At 46.1% G+C, this 19,539-nt stretch overlaps 2 protein-coding genes across 5 annotated transcripts in view; one reads left to right on the forward strand and one right to left on the reverse strand.

Moving 5' to 3' along the window:
* The window catches only part of LOC118505510 (connectin-like), an 82,311-nt gene extending 72,105 nt beyond the window's left edge, over positions 1-10,206 (reverse strand). For 2 of the 4 annotated variants that reach the window (XM_036041406.1, XM_036041404.1), the window contains exon 1: positions 8,514-10,206. The gene's annotated coding sequence lies outside the window, so the exon portion shown is untranslated. The remainder of the gene's footprint in view (positions 1-8,513) is intronic. The other 2 variants (XM_036041405.1, XM_036041403.1) reach the window with 1 other exon arrangement.
* Positions 10,207-13,491: 3,285 nt separating this feature from the next.
* LOC118505511 (connectin-like) overlaps positions 13,492-19,539 on the forward strand; it is a 91,162-nt gene continuing 85,114 nt past the window's right edge. The window contains exon 1 of the mRNA XM_036041410.1: positions 13,492-14,023. The gene's annotated coding sequence lies outside the window, so the exon portion shown is untranslated. The remainder of the gene's footprint in view (positions 14,024-19,539) is intronic.

A 19,539-nucleotide genomic window follows, 5' to 3' on the forward strand; every position in this document is an offset into this window, starting at 1 on the left:
ATATTTTGCAGTTTTTCTAGTCTTTGACGGATGTTTGCGGCAGCACGGAGAGAGAGAGAGAGAGAGAGAGAGTTATTCATGCGTAAGCAACACAACCATTTCGGCAACTGGTGGTCGAACAGGTCTTTCTGAGAGATGGAACAAGACACACACACACATTTCGCTGCAATTCGCAAAGATAAACAGTAGCAAATGCTCCGCGCCAAGAGCTATGCCGTGCCGAGAAACGATTCGTGCATCGATTGTCCTTGGCAACAAACGTAGCGAGCAGAACGGCTGTAACCAAGCTGTGGGTAGTTTTACCTTTTGGCGAGGTCAGGAACGTACCAAACGGATGTTGTGTTTTGCAGTATTTACCTAGCTCGCTGGCCGAAAGCAACAGTGCGGAAATTGTCGCTGAATCGTTGGGACGAGAAATGGGTCAACGGAAGCTCATAAACCGCATTCGTTGGCAGAGGATTATGTATTTCGAGTCGGTATCTAAGGGATACGTAAAGCGAATGTTTGCTGCAAACTAAAGCACAGTCCACGGGGTCTTCTTTAAAAGGAAAATTTGAAGACGGATGTAAAACTCTTAAGTATGAAATTATTATAAAAATGAATTCAATATATCAACGATTGAACTCATACTTAAACGCTATTTATTGTCGCGCCTGTCCATGGAGATGGCTTAACATAACAAGGAGGATACAAATAGTGAAGCACTTGCATACCTTTAGGCGTTCAGAATTTTAATAAGCTTAAAATGAAAAGCTTATTTCGGAAATGGTTTGCAATAAGGTTAACAACGAAAAAGCAGTTAAAATTGATTCTCCTTAGTTGCACCACGAATTTAATATAAAGGCATTTAATTAAAATAATCAGAAACCCTTAAATGTTATAAAACAAACCTTCTATTGGAACTTCATCTTTCAATTCCTTAGAATAGTCAACGAATAGCTTACTCGAACGTGTTGAAAATAAAGTTTCATTCAATAAACCAGGTTTATGCCGCACTGCCTATTGCTCATCGTGCTTGTCCGACGCCTCCGCTTTTCAGCATTTATTTTGTAAGCAATTCTACAATCCCACAAATATCTTCCCACACAGCATCGTTAAGAGGCAAACAAATGGCTTCCCGCACAATAGAAAGATCACCAAGATTCCTACCATTGCCCACTCTATTTGAGCGAGAGCGATCTGTCGGATAGCGAAGCGCTGGATCGGGCACAGAATCTCTGACGTGACACGTTTGGCTGTGTCAAGATGAGCGCCCTAGCGGCCCCATGCTCCAAGGGCGTGTCATAACGCAATAACGATGGCACTAACGACATTATGTAACGAGCGATTATGCTGCCCGTGCATGAAGCAGCACGAGCGATGCTAATGTGTGACGGTTAGCCGATGGGCGGGAAACCGGGAGTTCTTGGTGCTTTCATTTCGCGACTGTACAACGGTTTCCCGTTTTCGCCCCTTCGCCATGTCACTGCACCGCGATCGCACCCGGCTGGCTGGCTGGTGGTTTAGGCATTGTTTGGGCTGGTTTTAATGTCATAATTTGAATAATAAAATTCCCCAACAATAACAGTGCCGCGGCTCTTTAACGAATGGCTTTCCGCTTCGTAGTGGTGCTCGCTGTGTACCGCCCTGGTATGCCGTGGTGAGTATGAATTTATTTTGAATCCAAAATTCACATTATTAAAGTGCTTTCGAGTGTCAACCTGCAAATAGACCCATCCAACAGTTTTGTGAGATGCGTTCCGGTTGCTTCTGCTTCTGCTTTTGTGCCGACTTCAACATGTAGCAAACGACCCAGAGTAACCTTGGTTCGGGGCGTTTTTCCCTGCCAGCCAGCGGTTTAATGTACGACGCCTTTCGTCAGCCACCAGGCGTCTCCATGCGTAAATGAATTGCTACCCGTGGCCGCCGCCGTGGGATGGGCGTCCCGTTTGGTAAAGCCCGACCGGCACCATAAGACACAAGCCCACGAAATGCGGCTTAAGAATGTAAGACAGCTTCGAGCGGTTCGAGCACCAACCCGTTCCGGCCAACGGGGATGGGGCGCAACGGCGATGGGGTCTCGTTAATGCGAGTGGTTTTTCGGAACAAATTTTCGGTACCGAGCGCCGGCATCAAACTTTGCTTCCTTTCGGTGTCTGCAGCTGCTGTCGTTGGGAGACAAATTAAGATATTTGCAATGTTTTGCGCTTCACCAGCGGGCCCCCGAAGGCTCCGAATGGTGGTTGAACGCGGGCCCTGAGCTGGAACTGTGCCAACCCGCGTTTTCAAGCGAGCGTGGTGGCTTTTTGTGTGTGTGTGTGCATGGTGACAACGACAACGGTGTTGCCAAATTACTTAGTTCATTTAACGGTACTGTGGTGCTGTGTTGCATGGCGCGTAAGGCGTGTGTAAAAAAGTGGCAAAGAATAGTTTCAACAACATTTAACAAAGGCTGATAAATTGAATGCTCCGGCCTTGGCAGGGCGGAAGGGGTGGTAAATGTGTGACGTGAGACGCGTTCACCGCATTGCTACTACAAATTAGCTCCAGCATTCTGGCAAGCTTTCAGGCAATAAGGCTGTTTCGGTGGAAAAGAGGAAGAAGCGGTGTGTAATTGAAAGGAAAAGAATGTTTCATAAAGAGTCTTGCATACTCTGCACGTAATGAGGCTTTGGAGATTTCTGCTGTGTGCTTGACATCTTAACATGATCTGAGCCAGCGTATGGAAAAATGAGTTGAGGTTAGGGAAGTTGGAGTTAAAGATTGTAAACCAAACACTGAAAAACGTCATCATAAAAATACTTACCATTAAGGATCAAGGTTTAGTAGAAGTTATATTAAGTTTTTCTATTCGATACACAAGATTTCCCTTAAAAAACGAGGCTTAACATTCTAAAAATTACCCCATGAAAAGAAACTGATACCATTTTCCGTATTTTCCTCTCAGCACAAATAAATGCTAAATAATCCTACCTAAACGGTAGCTCTCTTATTCACTTTATGCAGTCCATTAATCAGCCTTAACCGAGTGCCAATTTTTCCCAATCAACTAATCCTGTCAAATCCAACCCCTAAGCCCAATGCCTGAGCACAAAACTAGTATGCCGCACATTAGCATGATAATTAAGTCTCATTTCCGCACAATCGCATCGAACTTCCTGGCATTCGCTTGGCGGGTATGCATGTATGTGTGTGTGTGCATAAAATAAATGATTGCCAAATTAAATAACTTCATCGTCCGACCGACCGTCCGACAGTGGTGGCGCGTGCCCAAGTGCAGCGGTTGGACCAGTTTTCTATATTTTGATCGATGCGTCACCATTTTACAGCCAAAGCCACACACGCTCACAAAATGCTCCCGCAAGGTGGGTTCAATGATTACCAATCGTGGCGGTTTTTAAGGGTAACCGCGTTACATTTGGCGATGGTTAGAATGCTAGTGCAAGGCTGCCATTGTGTGCGAATGTGATAAATTTGCGGTTATTCCTATGGTTCAAAGCAACGAACCGGGGCCGAAAGAAAGAAAAATCCGGGCAGAAAAATGAAAGCCAAACCTTCCGAACTGCCGGCCACATTTGTCATGGCCCGGTTACGCTGCTAACGATGACATGGCGACGACCCACCTCGGCCCACCTGTCTCGGAGGTCGTAAAATTTGGCAAATTTTGAGGCAAAAGTTAATGAAATATGATTACGGTGCGGACCGGCGCGAGATTAATTTCGTTCCGAAAAGCGCGACGCTCTTCTGCCCGAAGGTCGGCGAAGGCCCCCTCCGGTTCGCATCCCTCCCGATGGCATTCTCTTTAAGAGCTCGCTGTTGGCTCTGTCGGCGCGTGGTCGCTGCGCTTGGCTACTGCGAACCTTCCGCTAACAGAGGTTAGCGTGCACCTTTGCGTGTGTACCGCACCGGCGAGTTCGTCGAATCCTAAGCGCCCAAAATAATATGACTCCGGGTTTGGCCGTCGCCGCCGGTCACGGTAGAAAAACAGATTTTACTACAAGCCAAAGTGGTTTCGCGCTAACCCACGAGCCACCGTGGGGTTTCTTGGCGCGTTATCAGCGGCGGGCGCTGCGTCATCATAAATCGAACGGTGGAAAGTGTGAAAAGGTATTAATTTTCTTGCTCCCGTAAGATGAAAGGGCATCATTTTCCGGCCAAACGGTGGCAGCACGGTGCCTTTCCGTAGGCATCCCTTCCGGTTCGGTTCGGGATTTCCGCTCCAGTTGGGAAAGTCAGCTGCTCTGTTTGGGTGCGATCAAAGTAAGAGGAACAAAAAAAAGGTAATGGATCGGGATCAAGGTGGGTTTTCTTGTTTGGTTTTTGTGCTTTCTTTCCCTTTAACCTAGCACGCTAAAACCGTGTGGGAAAAGTTGCAGTTTTTAAGTAACGCAAAAAAGTTCTCTTTCATAGGATCGCACAGGGACAGTCGCCAGGTTGCAGCGCTTCCCCGACGAGCACACTGTGTGGAAAGTCGCAGGGAAGCTTCGGGCGACGTTGGTGGTGTTGGTGAAAGGTAGAAGAGATTTATGATGTTCAATTTATTATCGCTTCCGTGTTCGATACATTAAATCGTTCATTAATTATTCACGGATAGTCGTCCACCTGGGGGTATCCGTGCCCGGGATACACTGGACAAAGGCAAGGATCGGTCGCTGAATGTTAAAGGCCAACATCAGTTTGTTGCGCTTGTTATTGGGAGCAGAAACATCGGAACAGCGTTTCAGTGCATAATTTGACCTTCTCGGAAGCGGAATCGGTCAAGAAACTAGTAGTTTATCGAAGAAGAAAAACGCAGATAAGAGATGAATAATGTGAAAACTGTTTTCCATGAGGTTGAATGATTAAATAGCTCGAACTTATTTGCACGACTTATAGGTCTGTTGTGTTTGCTGTAAATAAAGCAAAATAAGTCTCAAAGGTGTCTACACTCCAAATTCAAAGATAACTCTTTAGGATTTTGACACATTTTTTGGGGCCTTGGAATGCTTTGCAAGAGAACACAACTGATTTTTTGAAAACTTTCTTTAGCACATTTTTTAGTAAAAGCATTAAAAAAGTGACTTCAAATGCATGAAGCGATGCGATAATTATTAATATTCAACACCGCCAGCACATAATCGTCCACTCGATAATGAACTTCCTTCAAAGTGCTTCGAGGGTACAGCGCTTGAACCGTCCCCGAATCCTTCCATCACCCGATGACCTAACGACGTGTTAAAGTAAAAGTATTAAAATATAAATATTCTCAACAGCCAGTCCGAGCCACCCAGCGCCCGTTTTTTCGAGAAGGGTGGCACTTTACTTAAATCGAAAAACAACATCGACCGCTTTATTGTAAACGAGGACGGGATGGAAAGGATGTCGAGGAATAGCTACACACACACACAAAAAAATCGGACACAAAACAAACTGTCCCCAATCGGAGGAGAACGTCTGATGTGGGACGAAAAAAGGGAGAAGAGGGACATACGCCAAGGACGATCATAATTTTCTATTTCTACGACCAGCGGCTCTCTCCCAGCCATGCTCCCGCTTCCCGAAGGTCAGCTTCCGTTTCACAGCACAGCAGCAACACATCCGCCCGAGCACCTTTCGGCCTTGCCGAAGCGCCAAAGCCTCGAGAGTCGCGGGGAAAGCAGCCGGCTGGCGCTTGCAAAAACTGTGCAGGAACCGGTTGGGCACGGCAAAACTCCAGCCCCAGCTTTCGGTCCAAGTGGGGGACGAAACGCGCACGGTAGTAATTTGATTTTTATTTCCCAAGCCCCATCAGCGTAAAGAGCCGGAAAGTGTCCTCCAGTGTTAACGGCGGTCGGTGTCCTGAGGTTGGTTTCGGGTGGTTTTTTTTTTCGAGAGAGGTGGATGACATAAAAAGTTTAATGGGGGAAAAACCCCTTTTTGCCCGACAGCAAACAACAACAACACCGACGGCTTCGAGGGTGGCCGTTGTGGAAGCTGATGGTGTTTTTTAACAAAAACCAACCGCTTCGGATTAAATCTATCCATCAGTGGTGGCCAGGGCCGTGAAAGACGATTAGGGAAAACCTTTCCCTCCCGAATTTTCTCGTCGCTGATCCTTGCGGTGTAGGAGCGTTGTCTGGGTGTGTCGCAGCCGTCGGCTTTGGACATGCGTGCCTTTTTCTCATTTCAACTTGATCGTTGTATGGGCTTGTCTGGTGCGACCCAGCTCGTTGGCTCGTAGGGTTAGCCGACTTTGAGCCTGCGATGGAATGACCAAAAAAGTGAAAAACAGAAACACCCTCCATTGTTCACGATAAGCCGAACCAGGAGTGATACACAAAACGTCAAACCGCTCGCCAACATCACCTGACCCAACAACAAATAAATCACAAAATCATAAGCCATTAAAGTGGACCACTTCGGTTTGCCCGGCATCGATAATCTGGCATCTCTGTCGATACGGTTCTGTCCTTTCGCCAGCATCCTCCATCGAGCGCTTTGTTTTATTACGTTGGTTTCGCAATCGCCGAGATTTGTTCCTAATCAGTTTCGGTGAAATGCCAATGGTGTCAAAATTTCACAGCACATCCAACTTCAAGTCCGGCGCAGGAATGTGAAATGGTCACTGCTGGCATGATCCCCGTATGCTAGGTGCTTTCTTGCACATAGAAAAGGGAGTCAAAATTGGGGCCAACAGCAAATTCTTTCCCAGCAGCAGCAGCAGCAGCAGCCACTCTTGCCATGGGTTTTGAAACACGCAGGAAGTCAACCCCGAAAGTCTTTCCGCAGGATGCCGATAATAAAGATAAAAGATGAGCCAGCAGTGCGATGATGGACTGGGGTAAGAAGAGGGGTAGTGGGGTGTCGGGGACAGAGGGGCGGACAGGAGAATGGGGGAGAAAAAATGCTGGCACGTGAAGAGAATTTCGACACGGTATGTTTGTCCGGGCGCGCTTCGGCATCAAGATCGTGCCCGCGCCGTCGGCGGAAATAAATGGGCGGGGTGGAAAAGGGGCGGGGAAAATGGTGGGGTTCGGGAAAATCCCCAAGCAGTGCTTAGTGTGCCGGAGGTTTCACCCTGGAGGCTGCTGCCATTTCGAGCGATGGGTCGAGTGGCTCAAGTTGGCTCCACCGTTCGCTTCCGGTGGTGAGAATCCGGGCGGACCGGGTCCTGAGCGAGGCTGGGTGGGCACCAGGTGGGCTCGGAGTCGGTAAACAGCTCTTGCTTTTTAAAGTGTGTGTGTGTGTGTGCCCTAGATGTGGACGGTACGATAAAGGTAAAGCGAGTGGATAAATTGTGCTGCAAAATAAACTCACCATTGCTACTATTTACTCGCAATAAGCAGCAATGTGCTGGGCGCTAGACACGGACCAACTCATGATTATTTATATTTTTACTTCAAGGACAAAGTGTGAAGAACTTTTTAAGCGCAATGTTCTATAAAGTTTCAAGGTTTAATGTTTTCTTTTAATTTGCCCCACTTTCTCGAATAAATATATTACAACTATAAGGTTCAAATTGAATCACTCAAAATGGATTGAACTTCTTGTGGTTCCAGCAACAGTTGAATCTCCTTCGGTAAGGTTCGCCACGCGCATTAACGAGGTTACTCCGAAGCATCTGTTAACGATAAATCACGCAAGAAAAGGGTTTGCTTCACCACATTTTCCACCCGCTAGCCCGTATCGCTCACAGAGCCGAGAGATTTTCCACCGAAACGATGAAGATAAAGATTCTATTAAGATGCACCACTTGATTGGCACCCATCGATGGCGTGGTTCACGGAATTGAGATGGGTCTCGCCGCCTTTCGAGCGCACGGTTTCGATGTTTTATGTTGATTTTTAATCGAAAGTATTCACGTAAGTATTATGCTAACGAAATGCGGGAAAACTTTTCGACAACTCAATCCTTTATCGTGGTGATCCCTCAAGGGGCCTCCCTTGGTTTATTTTTTGACCAGATTTTTAACAATGTTTATCACATTTAACTCCAGTCCGTCACACTCAGTAAAACAAAGGAATTGGGGGAAAAGTTTGCTCCGATATTTTTGACCAAATAGCTTATGTTTGACAGTCAACTATCAAACATACGGTCACCATCACAGCTTCATTGGGGCTATTCTGCAAATGGTATGCCTGCAATGTGTTCGGCTCGCTCTGGCCGAATCGTACTGCCCAACTTATCTCGTCAACGACAGTCAGGCTCTGCCGCAAAGGGCTGGGGTTATGCATAATGCAACCCCAAAGTTCAGTTCACTTCTGTCGACATGGCGCTGAAGTTGGATAGAATAAACAATCACAACAAGTACGTGACCCCAACCCGAGGAGAGAGCTAGCTATTCACTCACTACTCAAAACCCCGCGTTGGACCGTCTCAAGCACGACATGGCTCGTCGTTTCTGCCCCTTTGGCGCCACTACGAGGGCAGGAATTAAATTACTGAAATGAGTCCACTCACACTCACGGTTCAGCATCCGAAGAACCTTTGCGTTTCATTTTAAAAGAAACAATCAAATACTTTATTCCCCTCACACGAACTTTGTCCCATCCTGCTGCCCAGATGAGATTACTTACCCGTGTTGTTACGCTGCTGTTCGTGGTTCGATGACGAAAAGCTCGTTTTCACTGAACGCTAGAAGGCATGGAATGGGGGTTGTTAGCGGCGCTTTGGACGGACGGAAGCGTGGCAAGCGATATTGGGTTCCAGGGATGAAAGTTTGATGATTGACAACACCACTTGACAGGTGCTGAAAACGATGTCTGCCACTTGAACTACGGCGTTCGGCGTACTGTTGTTTTATTTTTCTTCTGTGTTTCCTTTTCGCAAACGTTAATCTTCAGCGCACTTTAAAGCAGCTCATCACCACCACCAATACACGGTTGGTGGAGTGGGGTGGGTGAGGACCTCCAGCTGCCGAGTTGAAGTTCACGAAGCACAGGCAGCTTTTGCGTTCTACTGCGTCCATTGAATGCTCAGCACCGTCCGACGCGAACGCAGTGTGAACCGAGCAGTGAAGCACACAATGAAACTAATCCATCAGCAGCGAGCCGAGGCACGAATCGGCCATAAATTCTGCTTCTCACCGACCGATCACGATTGCGTATCCAGCCGTCCCTCTAGCCAGCCATGCTGGTGCAAACCCCTGTACACTGGTGCAGAAGGAAGGATTTCGGGAGCAAGTGGATGTCAAACAAGAGCTCCCGGGAAAGCTGCCCTCGGAACGGGGGTCGTGAGGAATTGATGCACTTACACCGGTGAAGAGGCTGTACTCACTTAAATTATGCACAAAACTGCATCGTCAGCAGCATCGGTGCCATCGTCTGCGCCATCATCTGTGGCATCATGGTGTAATCATTTTCTTCATCAGGGTTACCACTTGGGGCCTTGTCTTGCCCTTGGTATACGCTCACCTAGCACACAGCTGCCACACAGCCACACGATTCCGATGGGTCACCACTTACGAGAAACACTAAGACCGTACACTACGACACACGCACACGGACCGCTGCCCAAGTGGCTCGTTAGCACTCGTGCTTAGACAAAACTGTAATGGCGACGTACCGATGCGGAACCACGTGGTCGCATCGAGATAATGCAGGCTCTGGTTCTTTTCTCGTATCCCTTCTACAGCAGACACACACACGCACGCACACACAGACACACGCACGAGAAAGTGGGGCGTACCGTTTCCGCCTCGTACCACCCAAACAACGCAGCACGCCTTAACAATCACTCGGACCACCACTTTCACTCGCACGGTGCCTCAGCCATCGAGCGGGCTAATCAATCGATACACGTCGTCGATTTCCCAAACAGCCGCCAATCGAGAGCAACACCCGTCGACCGTACGGACGAAACCTTTTTTAACCAGCTCGGTCACAGCACTGACAGCTCGCACAGATACTACACCACACCGGGAGGGAGGGACGTCCTCGTTCGCTTTCGGCCTGTATCGTACTGAACCGTACGATGCGACCAGCGTGAGCATTTGCCGAGCCAAGATCGAGCACCGGAGCTGCTTTTGCGGAGCGGTCCTTGCCGTTTTTTGTTTTTGTTTGTTTGTTTGCTGGTGTCCGTTGCACGAGCTCTCAGCCATTGGCCAGGATGCCAGGAGAGTGTGTGGACCAGTGTTGCCGTGAGTTTGGTGTTGCGAATTTCTACGCACTCGACTCGCTGAAGCTGCGGCACTTTGGTGGAGATGCGAATCCCGACTCCTCATGGAGAGCTCCTGACGGGTGCGTTCTCTTCCCGATTGTTCATCTCTCGAGAAGCATCATCTTCTCCCATTAAGGGCTGCTGCTCGTACGCATCCTTTTTCCCTCCAAAGATCTTCTCAGAACTCTACAGCATGATTGAATCATGCTCTCAGATAGGTTTGTAATTATTTTTTTGTGAATGAGAACATGCCGGAACTCACGTCGGTGTGATGTCGCATGGGAAAAAGGGGAGGGCTGTATCGTTGTCGTGTCTGCGTTGCATGGGGAATATTCCCAAGGATAAGGTACAGCTGAATCAACAAGTGCCTCATTGCGTCATAAATCAGATTTAACCTTAGAGGTTCGGTATGTGTTGTTCTGATAATTTGTAGCCTTTTGAAATTGTTTTATACATTTTCCTCGTGTGTAAGGGGTTATGATAGCTATTCTACTGTTTTCGAAAAAATCTGTGTATTTGAAAAGATATTATTCGACAACTAGCAGGTCAGCCAGGAAAAGGTTTTTTTTCACTAAAATTTACATTTAATTGATAATCAGTATGTTATCATCATATCCTCGTGGAAAGGCGATGTGACATCACACGCCTGTTTCTTGATTCGTGCATCTTCGTTGCTATGCTTACGCTACTTGCCACTAGAGGGCGCTCGCAGCCAGAGGTGTCAAATGCATGAAACGAAAAGACAAACTATTGATGCTAAATATGTTTTCCAATTATTTTAACCACCAAAAAGTTTTAACCAAAATAAAAATACAAGAATGCTGTCAATTTAATCAGTTTAAAAATTAAATATGTAAAATATTGTTTCAAGAACAGAGATACCAGTCTTTCTGTTTCGTTTGAGTCGGTTAGGTTGCTGAGGCGATAGCAGCAACTAGCAGCAATCGGCAGGACTGGGTATCGTTTCCCGTCCGGACCAACTCCTCGTACGTTAGACTGACTATCCTTCTACGGGTTGAGTTGAAGATGGGACATTTGAAAATGATAGGCTTCTTTAGGATGTTTTGCTTTAATTTTCTTCTATTTCTGTATTCATTTATTTCTAGAGGCTTTGGTGTGCTGAGATCTCATTATAAGACCTTAATAAGTTTTGTAAGCTCCACGAATCCGATCCGGTTCATGAATACACGCCTAATCCATTTAATTAGTGACACACATCCAAGACACATGTAAAAATAACTTCACACGTAATCCAAATCCGTGGTGCGATCGTTTCTCTCAATGAGAAAGAATCGCCAGTGGAAGGGAGTTTTCTTCCTGTCTCAGTCCTATTCATACTGAGATTTTTACTTACCACCCAAAGAAGTAACAGTTGCGTACACAGCGTCTACACAATGCAAAATCCATTACGATTAATCAGCTTTCGAGAACCTGGTCCCTATGGAATTTTCTTCGGCCTTGCCTATACCTACCTTCACAGTCTGCCACTCAAGAGACGCATTGACTGCTATCGGTCGGTCGGTCGGGTGATTGGCAATGATAAGGCAATGGCTAACCGTCCACCACGGGCAGTCAACGGTGGCCCAGCTGCGTGGTGCGATCGAAATCGTGAGGTAAAATCTCACTGTCCCTGGACTGGCATTTTCGCTCCATGATTGACACTGATCGATGGGTACGGACGGTTTGGCGTATTCTTGTTTTCTTACATCTTCCCGCTTCAAGATTGGCCTTCCACGGGCGGGCGTTTGCAGAAAACGGTTTGCCTCATCGAAAGCAACAGCAAGCTTGATAGCTTTTTTGAGCTCTCACTCTGCAAAGCCCAACCGCTAATATCGGACCGGTGCGATGGGGTCCGGTCCTCCATCCGCCACAGTTTTCTTATCACCGTCTTTAGTCTTTTGTAAGGCACCGAACAAGCGCCGAACGGCAGGTGAATTGGTGTATTCGATCAATAAAATTAATTTGATGACTCGTCGCAATAACACGCATCATTATGGTCCTCGTCGATAAAACCCAAACCCGGGGGACGGAGGAAAAATCGGGAAAAGCGATGGTTTGGGGGAGGTTTGCAGGACGACACTTTCTGCCCGGTACATTCACCGTTTTCCCCCGATTGTTCCGATAGCCTTTGTGCGATGGGGCTTGGGGCTGAACGAAGGATAATGAAAGAGTAAACACTGGGCGCCATATTAGAAGGATGAAATGAAATTAGTTCTTTCGTTCCGGTGCGGTGAAGCCGAACCTTTGTCTCGATGTCATGAAATTAATTCATTTTATGGTCAATTATTGATCCGATATTGTGTTGATACAGGAAATTGGCCGTCGAGGGGGAAGGGGGGCTGGAAAACCTCCAGCTCGGTAGGATCGATCGGCGTGTTTACCGGACGACACTTGGATGGAGCCATTAAGCAAATGTTGTAATTAGCAATCGCGTGAAGAAAAACATCGGGAAAAATAAACAGATTAAAACAATTCCGTGTAGCGTAAAAATGGAATGCGTAGTGGAAAACTCGTGTTTACACTAACATTTGCCAGCCCGGTAAGCAACGGGCCAGTAGTGAGCTTTCTGATGAATTACGATTGACTCGTACTGGAAGGAAGGGCATCAATTCCGTTCCAGGTATTTCTGTTTGCAGAAGCCTCAATGTATCATTTCGCATCTGTCTGAAGCATGGAGAATCACAAACAACCATCGTTTCAGGTTTCGGGTTTCTTACGGCATGGAACAAAAGGCGCCAGCGTTTCCTTGGGCACACTCGTCGCCCCAGCTCCCCTTCCGATCCTGCTAAGGGCAGGGTAATATATCAATTTTCCCTTCGAATCTACTTTGTTTGCCCTGCCCGTTCAATGTGTGGCTAATAAAGTCTACAGCATACACATCGTTTCCGATCGCGTCGGGAGAACCAAACGCCAGCCCCCCAAAACGATTCCCCAACTTGTTGAATCGTCTGCAACTGCTTTCTGGTTGTGCAGAAAACGGGTCGCTCATTTTCACGAAGTTTAAGCATACGTTGTTGGCCTCAGAAAATGGAGAGCGAGCAGCAGAGAAAACAATCCTGTGTGAGAGAGAGAGCAAGTTGAGATCAAGAGAAGACTGCCCAAAACTCTCCTGGAGTTCTCGGGAGGAGAAAGCCCTGAGTGCTACGTGACACCCAAAAGAGGGGAATTTTCCCACTCCTGCAACGCGACACGAAGTCTGTGACAGTCATGACGCGATGCTACACTACATTAACCTGTCACGTCACAGGACACACACACGATGGTGAGTTTATGTGTGTGTGTGGTTGTGTGGGTATCCTTCCAACAGCGGCCGAAGTCAAAACCCATCGTCGGCCCGCTCGGTAGCCCAAATGCCGGAACACGAAGTCTGCCGGGAGATCGTCGCGAAACCTCACGGTCGGTCCCAATGGCAAGCGCCCGCGATGCTGCCTTCAGTGGAAATTGGGCTTCGAAGGAAAATTCTGCGCTCGAGGTGCTGGTGTGCTGTTCGTGTCCCCACATTGCTTGGCGTAACATTTGTTGTGCTTGTCGAGCGGGCAATTTCCCCCCGGTACCGGAAGTGTGATGGCGCACGGTGTGAAAGGTTCACCTGAATTCTATCGCTTGTTTGCTGAAGCGTGTTTTATGTGTGGTAAATAAAAGCTAAGATAACGCTTACCGGCGCGCACCGATGCAACCGAGAACTGTGTGCGAGTGTGTTGTGGTTTCATGCAAGATTTCTCGGAAAATGTTCTAAACTACTAATCTCACTAATGCATTCAACGGTGTTGATTAGTGGTTGATATTGCTAAGGTTACTCTCGGTTGGTTTGCAGATTGGAATTCGGTTGGCGTACGGTTTGATTTTGAGTTAGTTGGAAAAATGTGTGTTAATTCTGCGTAGGGTTTTGCACATCGCGAGAGCTTCAGAATTTGTGTACGTGGAACAGGTAAGCATGTAGCATAGAAACGATTTGATTTGCTCTATACGCATGATTTGCTTTACAATGGTATGTGCATTGCCCTCGAAAACGAGAAGCAACATGAACAAGCAACTAATATCCGGTGATTGAGGAATCAAAGATTAATAGTTGGTGAGTAAACAAAAGGCAATATTGAACGACCAAGCTGTCTGTAATGAAAAACTTAGATCTGAAACAAAAAGTTTGTTGTTCTACACAGAAACACTGTTAAAGAATATTTCATCGCTTGGTAAAAGACTCGAGAAGGCCCCCCCTAGAATCTTTTGTGTGCAGCACTGTGGCCTGTCATTTTTGTTGTACAGTGGGATTTCTGTATGGTCAAAACCCATTTGATGTAAACATTGTGCATTGTTCCTTAATGCTGTTAATAGACAGCGAATAGAACTTGATAAAATACATTGTAACAAGTGGTTTGAGATTATTATATTCTTATGTTTCCTCCTTTGCTGAATATCAATGCAAGGTAACAAGTATTCATGGAATTACTGTTCCGTTACCGTCCGAGAACGCCGTTCATGTTTTAGGCCCGATTGTTCACCCCTAGTGTGATCGAAAATTAGTAGGAAGCCCCTGTAAGCTAAAATGAATGGTAAGGTTAGCGGAGAGGGGGTTTTAATCAAATAATAACAATATTTTTTCGACTTTCTTCAAACTATTTTGACCACACTGAAAGCACACTGAAAGCTCAATGTGAAGCTCTCGCAACGTGTACTGCGGATTGCATACCTTTAGGCGTAAAACCTACAGCGCCTAACAAATTTTGTCAGGGGGGGGCCTTCTCGAGTCTTTTACCCATCGCTTAACTTGCCCGAAGGATTTCTAGCATTTTTTGTTATTAAAATTGATTTTTTAACCATTTTAAAGCATTCAGTAAAACTATTCCAAACAAGTCATCTAAACGTACTGCCGGTTGCATGCATTTAGGCGCTCATTCGGCTAACCTGCTTATGTGACGCCACCGTCATCAGAGTTGATGATCTACCATTCCGGTTGGTTGTAATTTTTAATTCATTTGATTTTTTTTAAATACGAGACTGTTACGATTACACCAAGAATACATGTGTGGTACTTTACGATTCAAAAACTTCCTGCACCGAATACCAATTAAAATGTTTACCCAAGAACTGATTTCATCAAAGTTTCGCAGCAAACGGTGTACGCATACCTAACTAACTATACTTTATTCATACAATAAGCTATCATTACGAATTCATAGTTTCGAAACTGATTCGACGGAAAGTTAGCAGTGCTTTACGCTTCTTCATTCAAGTGTTATTAACTATCCACCAGCTCAACCTATCTTTCATCATTACCCGGTCTAGACGAAAAACTTTTCTTCTCAAACATAATGTCACCTCATGCATTCCATCTCGGGTTCCTTTCGCAGCCCGTAGTAACTCAATTGAAAGTTTCCTTCCAAAAAAACCCCCCTCCAGACTCGCAAAAGACCGAGGCAACACGGGACGGGTGCTCACACTGGCGGTCATAACGTTTGTCGTTATTTAATTTTCAAATCTTTTCCATCTTCCTGTACCGCATCAACAAAACCTCATGCTCCAAAACGAGAGACAGAGAGATTCTAAAAAACAACAGCCATGAAGCATCTGGACATGAGTACTGAAGCAGGATCAAGCTTCAAAAGAGCTCGTATCACTGAATGCTACCGGTGTCCAGTGGTTCCGCCTTTCATCAGTTAACACATATCACCGGACGGTGAAACTTTTTCATCACCTTCACCTTTCGCACGGCACGGTGGGAGCGGATACGGGCGAAACCCATTCACGCCAATGTATCGCTTGCCCACCACAAATCCGGCACCCTCCCTTCCTCCCGTCTGCCCACTGGCGTCCCCCGACACCCTCTCCCTCCCTTTCGGTGGTAAAGAAAGACCGAACCAAGGGCACAGGACAGCGCCCAATTTACTGAACTGCGTGGCGTGGAGGCTGCGGGAAAAAGTTTTTCCATTGAAAATAACGAGACATCGTACCGGCGGGGTGGGAGGGAAAGAACGGGAAGGGGAGTGAAGGGTAAGTGGGTGTTGGTAAGTGGGAGTGATTCTCTCTACCACCCACCTAGGAACACGCAAGCAACCACTAAAACCACCTTTGATCATTACTGAACCTGAAAACTGCCTCCATTCCATGCGGAACATTGACTCCCTCCGGTGGGGTTGAGGGGTTGTGAAGGGTGAACAGGAGAAGGTTGAAGGGAGAGAATGGAGAATACCACCAACAACAAAAAAAAACAGCACACGCACAAAGTGTGATGAACAAGAGCTGGAGCATGGAGCATGGAGGATGGTGGATGGAAGCAAAAACCTCCAACTTGGCCGGAACTTTTCCGAAACTTTAACCATGTTAGCCAAACCGGTGTTTGCATGCATTTTGGTGAGCATGGCTGTAAGAGCATGTTGGTGTGTGTGTGTGCGTTTGTGTGCATGTTCCTGTAACCGATAGAATATGTTTCGTGTTTGGTCCATTTGCACAAGTTTTCCAGCATGTGTACGGCCGCTGTTCCGAAACGGTGTGGTTTGGTATATGTGTGTGTGTGCGTGTGTTTGTGAGGCTGTATTCACCTTACCCTTGGTCTTGTCGCAAAGTTTCGGCAACTGTTCATGTAAACCTCGGTGTCTGGTCGGCAAGCATTGGAAGCGACGGATCGCTTATCGTGTGCCAAGGGATGATGCTTGGTCAGCGCTGACTGTGCGAGACATAAATATTCTTGCCATGTTTTATCAGCCGACAAACGCCTCACTACATCGATTTTGGGCCTGAGCAGTTGGGGCGTGCGTTGGGGGACAGTTTAAAATACTGTCGTTGATGTAAATTGGTAAGCTGAATGGCTGAAGCAGTCAGTGCACAATGAAGTTATCGTAATAAAATTGGGTGGAAATTAAATCCATTTGGTTGGGAAATTTGGGCCACTGTTGATTGTTTCCATGAAAAAAATTAACAAAATGGGAATATTTTAAAAAAAATTAAAAACATACATATTTTTTTTTATTTGCTTTAATATATACCAAAACATATTTGAGCCTTACGCCTAAAGTTATGCAATTCGTAAGTAGGGGTGAAATTAGGGTTTCTTCAATACCATTCATTAATAACTGTGGAGTTTTGACTCAATAAAACTATAAAAGCGCAATACGCCATCCTTAATGAACTCAAAATATGAAAAAAATAATGGTAATCTAAAAAAAATTTATATGTTCTTCATAAGGATACCATTTTGTATCTTCATTCATCTAAACCATTAAGTAACCATCTGATTCTTGTTCATCAAAGCCTTAATAAGTCTGTACGATTCGTTTTGTAAAAAATCTTTCGATTAACACTCTGCATTCCAGCTCAAAACCACTTTTACGAATGCAACATTTCGTCATAGCCTTTCTTCAACGTTCTACTAAATTTTGAAGGATACTTCATCACTGAACTAAGATTATAAGAAGGGGACTCCAAAGGAAGGAAATATTTGTCGAAAGTTTCAATAGGAAAAGTGTATCAGTTTGAGAGCATGCTCCATACATAAGTATTCTTCCTTCTGTTCTCTATCCCCTTGAAATTAAACAAATAGAAAATTAAAACGATCAAAATTAAAGCACTTAAATCACCTAACAACTAATGGCGCAGAGTCCTGCCACCATCAAAACGAACCTTGTCATAATTCATCGGTTAAGGCTAAATGAATTCGAGTGGGTAATTAAACACGGCTTGTGCAACTCGAACAAGAGGTCAAACTGCTCTTATCTCATAATCGTAGCCAGGCAAACCATCGGGCACACTGGTTTTTTCCCCCCCACTAACCCCTAAGACGCAAGCTGCCTTCTTGCCGAGGTGAAGCCGAAGAACACTTTTCGGTGGAGGCCCAATTTGCGATAAATCTTCACTGACCGGAAACTAATTTTCAATCATGCTGCGCAGGAGAAAGTATTTTCCATCCAGTGAAGCATGAACAAGAAGAGGGGGAGGAAGGAAGAATGGAAAACGGGTGATGCGGGAAGGTTTGTCGGTCCATTTTCCTCCTGCAGTGCCATCATGAGGAGCCATAATTTGCTACCACACTCCCGCTACCGATGGCGTAGGGTTTGGAACGGTAGGGGTGCACCGGAAAACTGCCCAAGGATGATGAAAATCTTCGATGGTCTCTTCACCGGCGTGCATTTATCGAATAACTGCCCACCATGCCGTCGCATACCCTCGGGCTGTGTGCACGTAAAACTACATGGACATGTTGATGGGACACTCCACACACACACACACTCATACACTCACCGACAGCTTCTTCGATTCGTTCGTGCTGCAGCAGCTCGCAACATAATTTTCCTTTCATCTCGACCCGAACGCACTGCCACCCTGCAGCTGCTCCGTTCGACACGTTGCAATTTTCATTTCGCTTTTCTTTTCCTTTCTCTCGCATACAATTTGGTCTTCCTGCCTGTGTCGGCCTGCGGAAAGTGTCTGCCAGCGAAAGCGCGGGGAAAAAACGTTTTTCCAAGCGAAGATGATGTTGATGCCGATGGTCTAGCGCCCGGATGAGCAATCTCGTGCCCGGTGTATGAACGGGATGAGCACGGATGGAAAAGCGAAAGAATTCTTGCCCACACGCTCGCACTATTACTCACTTCGTTCCTGATTTTCCGACTTTGGAAAGTGTGATGCGGGCGCAGGGGAACACGGGAACACCGGCAACCCGGGAGCAGATTGCATGCGATAATTTATTTGATTAATTTTTCCTTCCTTCCAACCCGGCACTTGTCTTGTCCTTCGTCTGGCGTGTACATTTCTTTCTTTGCTTCTTTTGTGTCCGTGTGTCCGCGTGTGTGTGTGTGTGCTTTGGTTCTGCTACCCACACCCCCGTGGCTAGTAACAGTGTTGCCTTTTCGATTAACTTCTCAAACACGAGCCTCCATCATGACAAGGGTGGCATTATTAATTGATTCGAGCGGTGGACCGAACGGAAGAACATCTGTGAGGTGGTGGAGGAGGTTTTTTTGAATTTATGATAGTTTAATCTACGATCAAGATAGCGAAGGTGGAAGGTTTACTGCTCGGTGTCAGTAAGTGGACCATGAGCGTGGGGGACGATGATGAGGCCGATAATGGTTTGGCGAAAGCCATCGAAAGCGACGACGGCACGTTTGAGCTTTTAGAGTGAGAATTCTCAATTAACACTAATTGAAATTCGACCTCTGCGGTGCATCAGTGGTGCGTTGTGGAGTAATGCGAGAGATGTAATGAGGACAACTTTTACGAAGACTGATATTGAATTACACCACACCAATAAACGTTTAAAGATTTATAAATTTTTTGATGCTAATATGAATATTACATATTAAGACAAATCCTGTAGAAAGAAAAAGATAAATCGACGTTTTTAACCAGCGCTCCTTGTTTTTGGTCGAATAATCTGCTAGGTTAGTTATGTAGACGTTTTTACTATTTTAGACGAAGCGAAAAGACAGTCTTTGGCCAACCTCAGAGCTA

Source organism: Anopheles stephensi, chromosome 2 (assembly GCF_013141755.1).
Source record: "Anopheles stephensi strain Indian chromosome 2, UCI_ANSTEP_V1.0, whole genome shotgun sequence".
In the NCBI taxonomy this organism is placed as follows: domain Eukaryota; kingdom Metazoa; phylum Arthropoda; class Insecta; order Diptera; family Culicidae; genus Anopheles; species Anopheles stephensi.